This window comes from Myotis nattereri (assembly GCF_964212035.1).
Source record: "Myotis nattereri genome assembly, chromosome: 4".
In the NCBI taxonomy this organism is placed as follows: domain Eukaryota; kingdom Metazoa; phylum Chordata; class Mammalia; order Chiroptera; family Vespertilionidae; genus Myotis; species Myotis nattereri.
In genome coordinates, this window is record NC_138079.1 from 59,887,360 (window position 1) to 59,897,134 (window position 9,775).

Sequence of the window (9,775 nt, forward strand, 5' to 3'; positions counted from 1 at the left end):
AGGTTTACTTTGAAATTAGAAATTGATAATCCTATTTCCTATAGTTGTTAACAGTGAGTCACTGTTTACAATTGGATTATCAACTGAACCAAGGGCTGTGTACCATGTGCAGTGGAAATTGAAAAAGCCTGTATGACTAGCTGCCATTGATTTTATGTTTACAATGGTAAATGTGCATCTCCTTAACACTACACTCTATAGCTCTATTAAAGTGGACTTTCATGATTAGAAGCAAATTATTTGGTGAGGAAAAAAGTAAAAATACAATTATTAATGAGACTGACAACTTTTGGGGGCCTCAATAATAATTTTTTTTCAGTTAACATTTTACAAAAATGTGTACCTGTTATTGAAGTCATCATGTCATACTGGGAGATGCTGGTTCTTTTTATATTGTTTTCATCACTGGATAACATGTGAAGCCTGAGTTCATCTCCTGGCTTAAGATGTTTTCTTCAGTCTTCTTATATAACAATGTATTACTTAGGTACTGCAGAGCAACACAATAGTGTGTGTATAAAATGGCATCAGTACAATAAATATTTTGTTTCTAACATATCTGTAGAAAGAGAGAGATTTTTTCTTTAATCCTCACTCGAGGATATGTTTCTTGATTTTGAGAGAGAGAGGGAGAGAGAGAGAGAGAGAGAGAGAGAGAGAGAGAGAGAGAGAGAGAGAGAAAAGAAAGAAAGAAAGAAAGAGAGAGAGAGAGAGAGAGAGAGAGAGAGAGAGAGAGAGAAAGAAAGAGAGAAAGAAAGAAAGAAGGAAGGAAGGAAGAAAGAAAAAGAAAGAAAGATGTGAGAGAGAAACATTGATCAGTTGCCTCCCATAGGTGTCTGGACTGGGGATGGTACCATAACCTAGGTGTGTGCCCTGACTGGGGAGTGAACCAGCAACCTGTTTTTGATGTATGGGAGGACACTGAAACCAACTGAGCAACCCAGCTGGGGCAAGGAAGAGAGATTTATTATAAGGAATTGAGGAATTGTCACACATGGTTATAGAGGCTGACAAGTCCCAAAATCTTCAGGGTGATTTAGCAAGCTGGAGAACCAAGAGGGCTGATGGTATAATTCCAGTGTGAAGGCCAGCAGGCTCAAGACCCAGAAAGAATCAATGTTTCAGTTCAAGTTTGAAGGCAGGAAAAAGCTACACTTATCATTTTTGCTTATCTGAGTATCATAGGTACTTGGATACCTCTCTTCCTCCCTCCCCTATTCACTCCCCACTTTTTTTCTTTGTCTGTATACATACACACATGCACTTTAAATCCACTTTTTTTTTTGTTTTACTTTTACTTACATATTGGCAATAGTAGACTATTCATGTAAATATATATATCTATAAGCGGGGGAACCCAATACAATCTTGAATTCCAAGCAGAGTCCCCTTCCTCAGCATTATCCTATCTAATAATAGCCAAACATGGTAATTGACAGTACCTTTGCTATGCCTCCCATTGGCTAATCAGCAAGATATGCAAATTAACCACCAACAAAGATGGCGGTTAATTTGCATATGTAGGCAAAGCAGGGGAGTGAAGACTGAAGTTGGCTCTGGACAGGGCTGTGAATGCTTGGAGGCAGCACCGGCCAGGGTCCGTGAAGGCTGAAGGCGGCTCCGGCTGGAGCGAAGGCCTGGGTCCCGGGTGCCAGAGGAAAACCTGTGCTGGCAGCCAAGGGAAGGGAAGGCCTATCACACGAATCTTTTCGTGCAACAGGCCTCTAGTCATATATATAATGGAAAGGGTCTGGGCAGGAACAAACTCCCCCCCCCCCCCCCCCGCCAATATATATATATAAAATTATATACACATATGTATTTGTAGAAAAAAAAGGTAGGGAAGAGATAGGTGAGGAGAGCAGGGATACACCCCAATATATTATATTCTTGAAGTGGTTCTCAACCTTCCTAATGCTGTGACCCTTTAATACAGTTCCTTATGTTGTGGTGACCCCCAATCATAAAATTATTTTCGTTGCTACTTCATAACTGTGATTTTGCTACTGTTACGAATCGTAATGTAAATATCTGATATGCAGGATGTATTTTCATAGTTCGCGACCCACAGGTTGAGAACCGCTGCTTAGAGTGTGTTGTGGGGAATGTGTGGGTGTGGGCAGACCTTGGTAGCCTGGACACTCAGAAATGTCCTTGGTAGCTTGGCCTCTTGATTCCACTCAAGGGAACCTAAAGGCCTGTGTTCTGCCCAGGACCTGGGTTGGTGCTAGAAAGTAAAATTCGAGGTGATTTTGCCTAGAGGATGATGGTGGGCTGGGTTTTTTATAGGTGGCCTCTCCACTCTAAACCAAGGCTTCTGGGGGAGCCACAGGCCTGGAGCAAGGTGCTTTGAAGCTTGTTAGTTGCAAGTAGAAACAGGAAGAGCTAGAGGGAAGAATGGCTTCCATGCTGGGGCCTGAGCGAGAGCCTGCTCCTGCTAGATGATGAGCAGCAGGAGGCCCGGTGGCAGGGGAAGCTGCCAAATCTGAGGTGAGGAGGTGTGCTTGAGTGCACACAGGGTCCCAGAGCTTCCCCTGCCTGCCTGGCAGTCTCCCACTCTCACCTACTCATTGTTCCAGAGAGCTGACAGGCCTGGCCACTAAGTGCCATGTTCATTTCTTCTCATTCTCTTCTAGGGACCTTCATGTGAGGGTGAGGGGCTAGGAGAGAACACAAACATTAACTCTGTGTGTGCTGGAGTCTTGACTGGGTTGGTCCTGTGCAGTGAGGACCAGGGATGACCAAATGAGCCAACCCCACCTATGCTCCACCTCCCTGCTCCCCCAAGAGATGATCAGTCTCAGCTGGCCAGGGGGAGAGATTCTTTGGAGAAAGTGACCCCAGCTCCACTGGTGGTTAGTCATGAAGAGGGTAATTAGAAGTCTTTTTCTTGAGTTTGCTTTGCCTCCACAGAGCCAGCTTGTTGAACTTTTCAGGAGACATGAAAAATAACCTTGAGTTCTCTGCTGACAGATACCTCTAAAGCCTCATCAGATCCACAGCGGAGACAACTTGGTTCACCCCTTGTTGGTCACAACCAGCGTTTCATAGGGATAGATATACAGGCCTTTGCTTCTAGTCTCACTCCTGATGGGCTGAAGTCTGTGGATTGTAATTGGTTTCTGCTGCAGGTGCGGAGAAGACTTAGATGTCCTGGGTTTAAGGAGGCATGAGAGTGTGTCTGGACAGGTAGAGAGCAGGTTTTCCTCCAGAGAAGCAATGATGTTTCCATCTCTTCTTTCAAGGTTCATCTTTCCAAAGTTGGAAGTCACCTTACTGAGTTCCTGTCTCTGACACTCCAATGAGAGTCTTCATCTCCTCTCTGGAATCATTGTTTCCTCCTCTTCTTCCTCTGCCTCCCTCTGAGATGCCTTCTGCTTCCTCCATTCTGTTTCTGCAATGGCCAGCAATGGGGGGCATGGCCAGTAGTTACTTTCAGTCTTGGTTGGTTTTTTGGGTCAGGGGGTGAGGCTGTTGGGAACTTGGATGACTCCATGATGAGGTCCTCAATGAAATGCCTGCTCAGAGGGCTGCCTCCCGTGGACTTTCTGTTGTGGATGGGTGGCTTCTTGTAGATGTTGGAATTTGGGCAGGACATTTCAGGATGGTGGAAATGGGGCAGGCTGGTCCAGTGGGTCCAACTGGTTTTTAGGGCTGAAGCCTGGGAGATGGTTCCAGGGGACCATGTGTTCCAGGAGGAAATAGGTAAAGTGAGGTTTATAGATCATGGGGTCAGGCACTCTATGTCCAGGTTGGCCTTGACCTTGGGGATGATGGCCAAGTCCTTATAGCCCAACACCTAATTCCATGGAGTTCATGTGCTAGCTCTATTTTTCAACTGACATTAGAATTAATGCATACATAATATTTTTTAAACATAAATTTTTTTTATCTGTATATCATGTATTAGTAAAATGAGCTGGGTTACCACCAGAAAAGTTTGAGAGAAATTACAGCTTGTGAAAATTATTTTTAATGGTATATAATACCAACCATGATTTGAAAAGTTTAAAAGCTACTATTTTTTAAAAAATGATTAATTTTGCACATGCCTATAAAGTAGGCTATATTTGGGGTTTTGTAAACTAGATACTACAGAGTAAGAACAATGGGTTGTAAATTAGGTTGCATAATTTTAACATTGTTATACAGGTAGTTTAGGCCTAAATATATGAACATTTATGTAGTTAATAAAATTGTAACATAATATATGATATTAATGAATATATTATGTGAGTTAGAAAAACTTACACACCAAACTTAGAAATTTAAAGGATGGTATATAGATGTGAGTAGAAATAGATATGTAAACAGTTTTCCCTACAACTCAGTTGCTAGTCTTGAGCAATTCTAAAGGTTTATATTCCATTGGTAAAATCTGTGAATAATCTGAATTTGACTGCTTAGATTAATCAGTGATTTCATATTTTTAAGATACTTTGTATTTTTTTGCCTTAATCTCTGAGATGAAGCTGTTTATTATATTACCTTCCCTCCACAATTTCCAGTTATTTGAATACTTTTTAAAGTTGTCACATAGTGGTAGCAGAGCAAAATAATAGGTCATAAAATCAAGAGAATAACTGCCAAAGGACCATATAAGCAGATTTAAGTACAGTAATTAGCAGTATCAAAGAATGTTAAGCATGGATGTATTTTTCTAGGAAAGCTATAGCTAAAAAAAAACCACTTAGGCAGCTGAATTGGCAAAGAGATACCTTGCAGACTGCTGACTCAGTATTGCATTACTTCATAGTTGTTTACTCTGAACATAAGGGCTAACAGGGCTCCTTCAGTTTTTGCTCATGAAGACAAAGGGAAAACCTTCTGTTTAAGTAGGATGTGCCTTATAGAAGTATCTTATTAAAATGACATTCTCCCTGTGGGCATATGTATTAAGAACCAGTTCACCCAGCCTAAAATCAATTACTCTGCCTATGGCAATGAGAGTCTGAGTTAAACACAATTCTCAGAGGTAGTTAGCATTCCATTGAAGGTTATTGCTTCCATCTAAGAGAGGAGTTAACCAATTTAATCAATTCTCTGAGTGTTAAACCTCAGATAATAAACAACTTAGATTATAAATAGTGCAATTATTAAGTATAACAATTAAGACTCTGTGTTTTAACTAGATAATTCACAGAGTAATCAATGGTTAGCCACAGCGTTCTAGTTATTTAATACCCACTTGAATTTTTATTGAGAAGTATTAAATGAGTTAGCATGGAATTTAAAATACAATTAGAAATCTTACCTGTAAGCAGCTACTGTCTTTTTATAGTTACAATCCATTAAAAGATCTGGCCAGTGTATTCATATAAGAAAATGAAATAGATTATGAATATAAGAAAGTAAGATGTTTAGAATTAAAAATTGGCTTTTAAAAGCATCAACTTTTAGTAATAAAATAGGAGAGAGCTTCAGAATTCTCTTACATCGGTAATAAGTGAGAAGCTACTTTCTTAATCCTAAACAGCATTTACTTAGGTATTTGGAGCAGCTTATGGAAAAAATGGTCTTAAAAAACTATTTTAAAAATGTGTGCATCTTATAGTTTGGAGAAAGAAGATATTTATTTGGAAAAACTTATTATTTGAGAAAAAATAATTGAGGAATAATGGTGGATTTGTTAATGAATGGTATGGAGATAGAAGGCTCACCTCTTGGAAAGAAAATTTGATTCCTACATTACAAAGCATAAATTGGTTAAGGAGTTAAATGTAAAAAACATTTTATAATACTAGAGGAAAATATGTGTAAATTGTGTAACCATTGACAATAATAAGTAATTTAAAAACATTATCAAAAGCTAAAAATCTTTATAAAGCTCTCTAGCAAAATTTACAACAAGAAATTAAGAAAAATGCATGTATTGGGGAAATTTTTTGAAAAAAATATGGCTACCAAAGCATTTTCTTAATTTATAATGGAATGTCACAAATAGGAAATACAAGTAAAATCTTTATGTCAAAGAAATAAAAAGGTATTTCATAGATGCAAAATAATAACCACTAATAGTAAAAATGAAAATGTTCAAAATCACTAGCAAAGTAAAAACATACATTATAAAACTATGTAATGTACATCATTTTTTACAAAGGCCAAAAAGTTTGATAATACTCCATGTTATCAGATATATGGGAGAAATATATTCTCATACACAGCTTGTGGGTATGCATCAATACTCTTAAAAACATTTACTTCTTTGGGTATTGAAATTTTGCATTCAGAATTTATTGTAAAGATACAAGTAAATCAATGCTAAAGATAGATGCATGTACAAAAAGATGTTATTCTAAGTCCAAAATGCTAAGTTCTGAGAGAGGAGGTAATTAGTCTGTTTTATGTAATGTATCTAGAAAATATTAAATATTTGTTTTTGTTATACTTGTTCAATAATAATTAAAGGCAATCTAAATATGCAACAATATAGGAATTGTTACATAAGTTAGGATACAGCCAATTTATAAAATTTATGTAGTTCTTTCATGGAAAGATGAAGAGAAGTGTGGTATGTGAGGACTTTTATGGTATACTAAATATATATATGCAATTTTAAAAGTGAGTAACATGATGCTCAGTATGATCTCATTTTATAAAAAAATCTTTTATTATTATTTTTTAATCCTCACTACAGAGCGTGGGAGAGGGAAAGACAGAGAGAAATATCAATGTGAGAGAAACACATTGATTGCTTGCCTTCTGCATGAACCCTGACTAGGGCCTGGGCTGGAGAGGAACCTACAACCAAGGTACGTGCCCTTGACCAGAATCAAGCCCTGCAGTCCATAGGCCGAAGCTCTATCCACTGAGCAAAACTGTCTAGGGCTATAAACATTTCATTTAAAGTGACACACATTAAAATGTTAACTATGGTGAGAGATCATGCAATATTTAATACTAGTGGCCCAGTGCACAGATTTGTGCACATTGAAAGGAAATATTAGAAGAAATATTTTAATATGATATAAAAACAAGAAAAACATGATGTAAACATTGTGCCAATAGTTGGTCTTTGGACATATTCTGTTGACAATGCCTCTTTCTTTCAGCTTTAGAATGTCAACAAAACAACCAAATTCATGATCAATAATGACAGATCGAAACACACGCATGTGATTGGCGCCTGCAAGAGCTTTATATGTATTGCGCATGCGTGAATCAATGTTTATATTTAAATTACCAGTGTGTGTCATATGTACTGGCTGGTTGGTCGGATGGTCAGATGGACGGAGGGTCAATTACTTAGCCTTTTATATATGTATACACTAGAGTCCTGGTGCATGGAAATTTATGCACTGGTGGGGGGGGGGCCTCAGCCCGGCCTGCCCCCTCTCACAGTCTGGGAACCCTCAGGGGATGTCCTACTGATGGCTTAAGTCGAAGTCGGGCCTCCCTCTGCAGGAGTCGACTGGGCTGATCAGGGGAAAGTGCCGCCCCATTATCCCACTGCTGCTGCCACTGCCGGCTGCGACAGCTGTGAGGCCTGAGCCCTGGGCCTCACAGCCTCCTGAGCCCAAGGCTGCCTGAGCCCTGGGCCTCACAGCCACTATGGCTTTGTCTGGATGGACGTCCGGATGGACATCCAGAAGACGTCCACCCTAATTAGCATATTACCCTTTTATTAGTACATTGGGGCCTTGACTTGCAAGTGTCCCGACTAACGAGTTTTTCGAGATACGAGCTGTCTCTCGGCCGATTTTTTGCTTTGAGTTGCGAGCTAAAATTCAGGTTACAAGCCAGCTTCAGATACCCCACCGCTAGTTGACGCAGCGAACGTCACAGTGAATGCCACAACATCAGCCCAGCATCATGTGTCTCACTCATTCACTGTTGATTTGACATACGAGTAATTTGAGTTACGAGCTCCGTCATGGAACGAATTAAACTCATAAGTCAAGGCCCCACTGTATAGATATAGATATTTTCAATGTTATGCTATGTATTACTTGTCAAATAAAATAATAAAATAAATTAGTAAAAAAATGCATGTTATTTATTCTCCACAGCTTACAGAGCACATTTCATTCTCATTAATATGGCTAAAGACTTCTCTGATCTTAGTCCTATTGCCCTTTGGATTTTATTTATGCATCCTTCATTCCAGGCAAACTTCTCCTGACTTATGTACAAAGATAACTTAATTTTATTAAGTCTATTTCAATATTGCTCCCACTATTCTCTTTTTCTGAAAAGGCTTTATCATTTATTTCTGTTGAAATTTATTCATTTGTCCAAGACATGTCTCAATAATGCCTTCAACTTTTGAAAACATAAAAACTAAAAATTATCACTCTGACAGTTATTTTCTGTTTTTCTTATGGCATCTGATTCTGTATATATTATATTTGTATTTTTCTAAATATATAATTTCTACTCATAGAATAAGTTTTTTTTATGATATGGGCTAGTGCTTATTTATCATTTTACACAATATAATGCATAGCAAAACATCTTGAATAGAGCTGAGGATTTTTTGAATTGCTGAGCTGAGATGCTTTCAGAAAAAGCTCAATACATATTTACTTATATATTAGAAAAAAAGGAGGAGAAGATAGTGTTTATAAAATAATAAAATTCTGAGGGGACATTTCAAAGTATTTTGCAAGGTTTTATTTCACTTGCCAAATAGAGTATACGTAGATATTTTTAAATTTAACTAATGAAAGTAAAGAGCATTGGAACACGGGATATTTTTTAACAAGGGATTTTTTAAACCAGTCTTTTATTCATTCTGTGCCATTGTTTAGTTTCATTTTATAGTAATTAATATATGTCAGGGATCTTATCAGCTCACACATACAGGAGTCCGAGCGAAAGTAATTTTGAATCTGACCTGACTGAGATACTTAGAACTGATATATGTCCACAGAAGTTTTTGTGATTTTCTTTAATATCTGAACTATTACAGAAACTAATATCTGAAATCTTTTCAAGTTGATCCATTTGAGAATTTAAGGCCAGAAAGTTTAGATAAGCATCTTAGGAATTATGACTATGTTTTCTCAAATGTGGCAGGTGTGCAGCACTTTATTTTGGCTTTCGTACAGAATCCTAATCCATGCAGGAAATATGCCACTTTATCTGTCTCAGTCATTAGTTCTACTGTCACCACTAAGTTGGGAGATCCAAATGCAATCACGGATAGCACACACCTGTTTAATACTGTTCTTAACAGCTCTTGTCATGGTGGTCATTTAAAAATAGGTGGTTCTAAATGCATCCTTATTTCCTGGGCTAGGCATTGCTGGTTTGGCAGATTTCGCCACTGAGGCACTTGCAGACATTGCATCTGTACCCGTTGAGTCCTTCCACTCTCTTTTAACACTCAGTCACTCTGCTCTGAGTTCCCCATTGCCTCAGCTGGGCCCTCAGAGCACTCTGAACTTACAGTGCTCAGAGGCTCCAGCACTGGCTGTGTTTATGTCCATTCCTTCTAAGAATGGCCAAGTAGATATGTGTTCAACTTGAGTTTACGAAGGAGGCAAAGAAAAACAGCCTGCTTCCTGGTTAAAAGGAGGGGAATCTCACAATGACTTGCCCCAACTCCCCGAGCTGTGGATAAACAGAGAAGATCTCATTATAGTTCTTGAAACGTTGCTTCAACTGTCCTAGGTATGAACAAGAGAGTAAACTACAGCCTTCTTATGGGCTGAGCACAGCTGTCCTATAGAGGTCAGGCCTTTTCTACTGTTACAACAACAATAACAGCAACCATCTCCACACACAAAAATGGGTATTTCCTATTTTCTTCTTATACTCATAATGCATGCCT

At 38.5% G+C, this 9,775-nt stretch overlaps 1 pseudogene across 1 annotated transcript; it reads right to left on the reverse strand.

Annotated features, from left to right (window-relative positions):
• Positions 1–3,031: 3,031 nt before the first annotated feature.
• LOC308518514 (dematin-like) lies at positions 3,032–9,188 on the reverse strand (annotated as a pseudogene). The gene is made up of 2 exons: positions 9,156–9,188; positions 3,032–3,799 (listed from the first exon to the last, which is right to left on the reverse strand). The product of its transcript is annotated as a dematin-like (transcript).
• Positions 9,189–9,775: the final 587 nt, after the last annotated feature.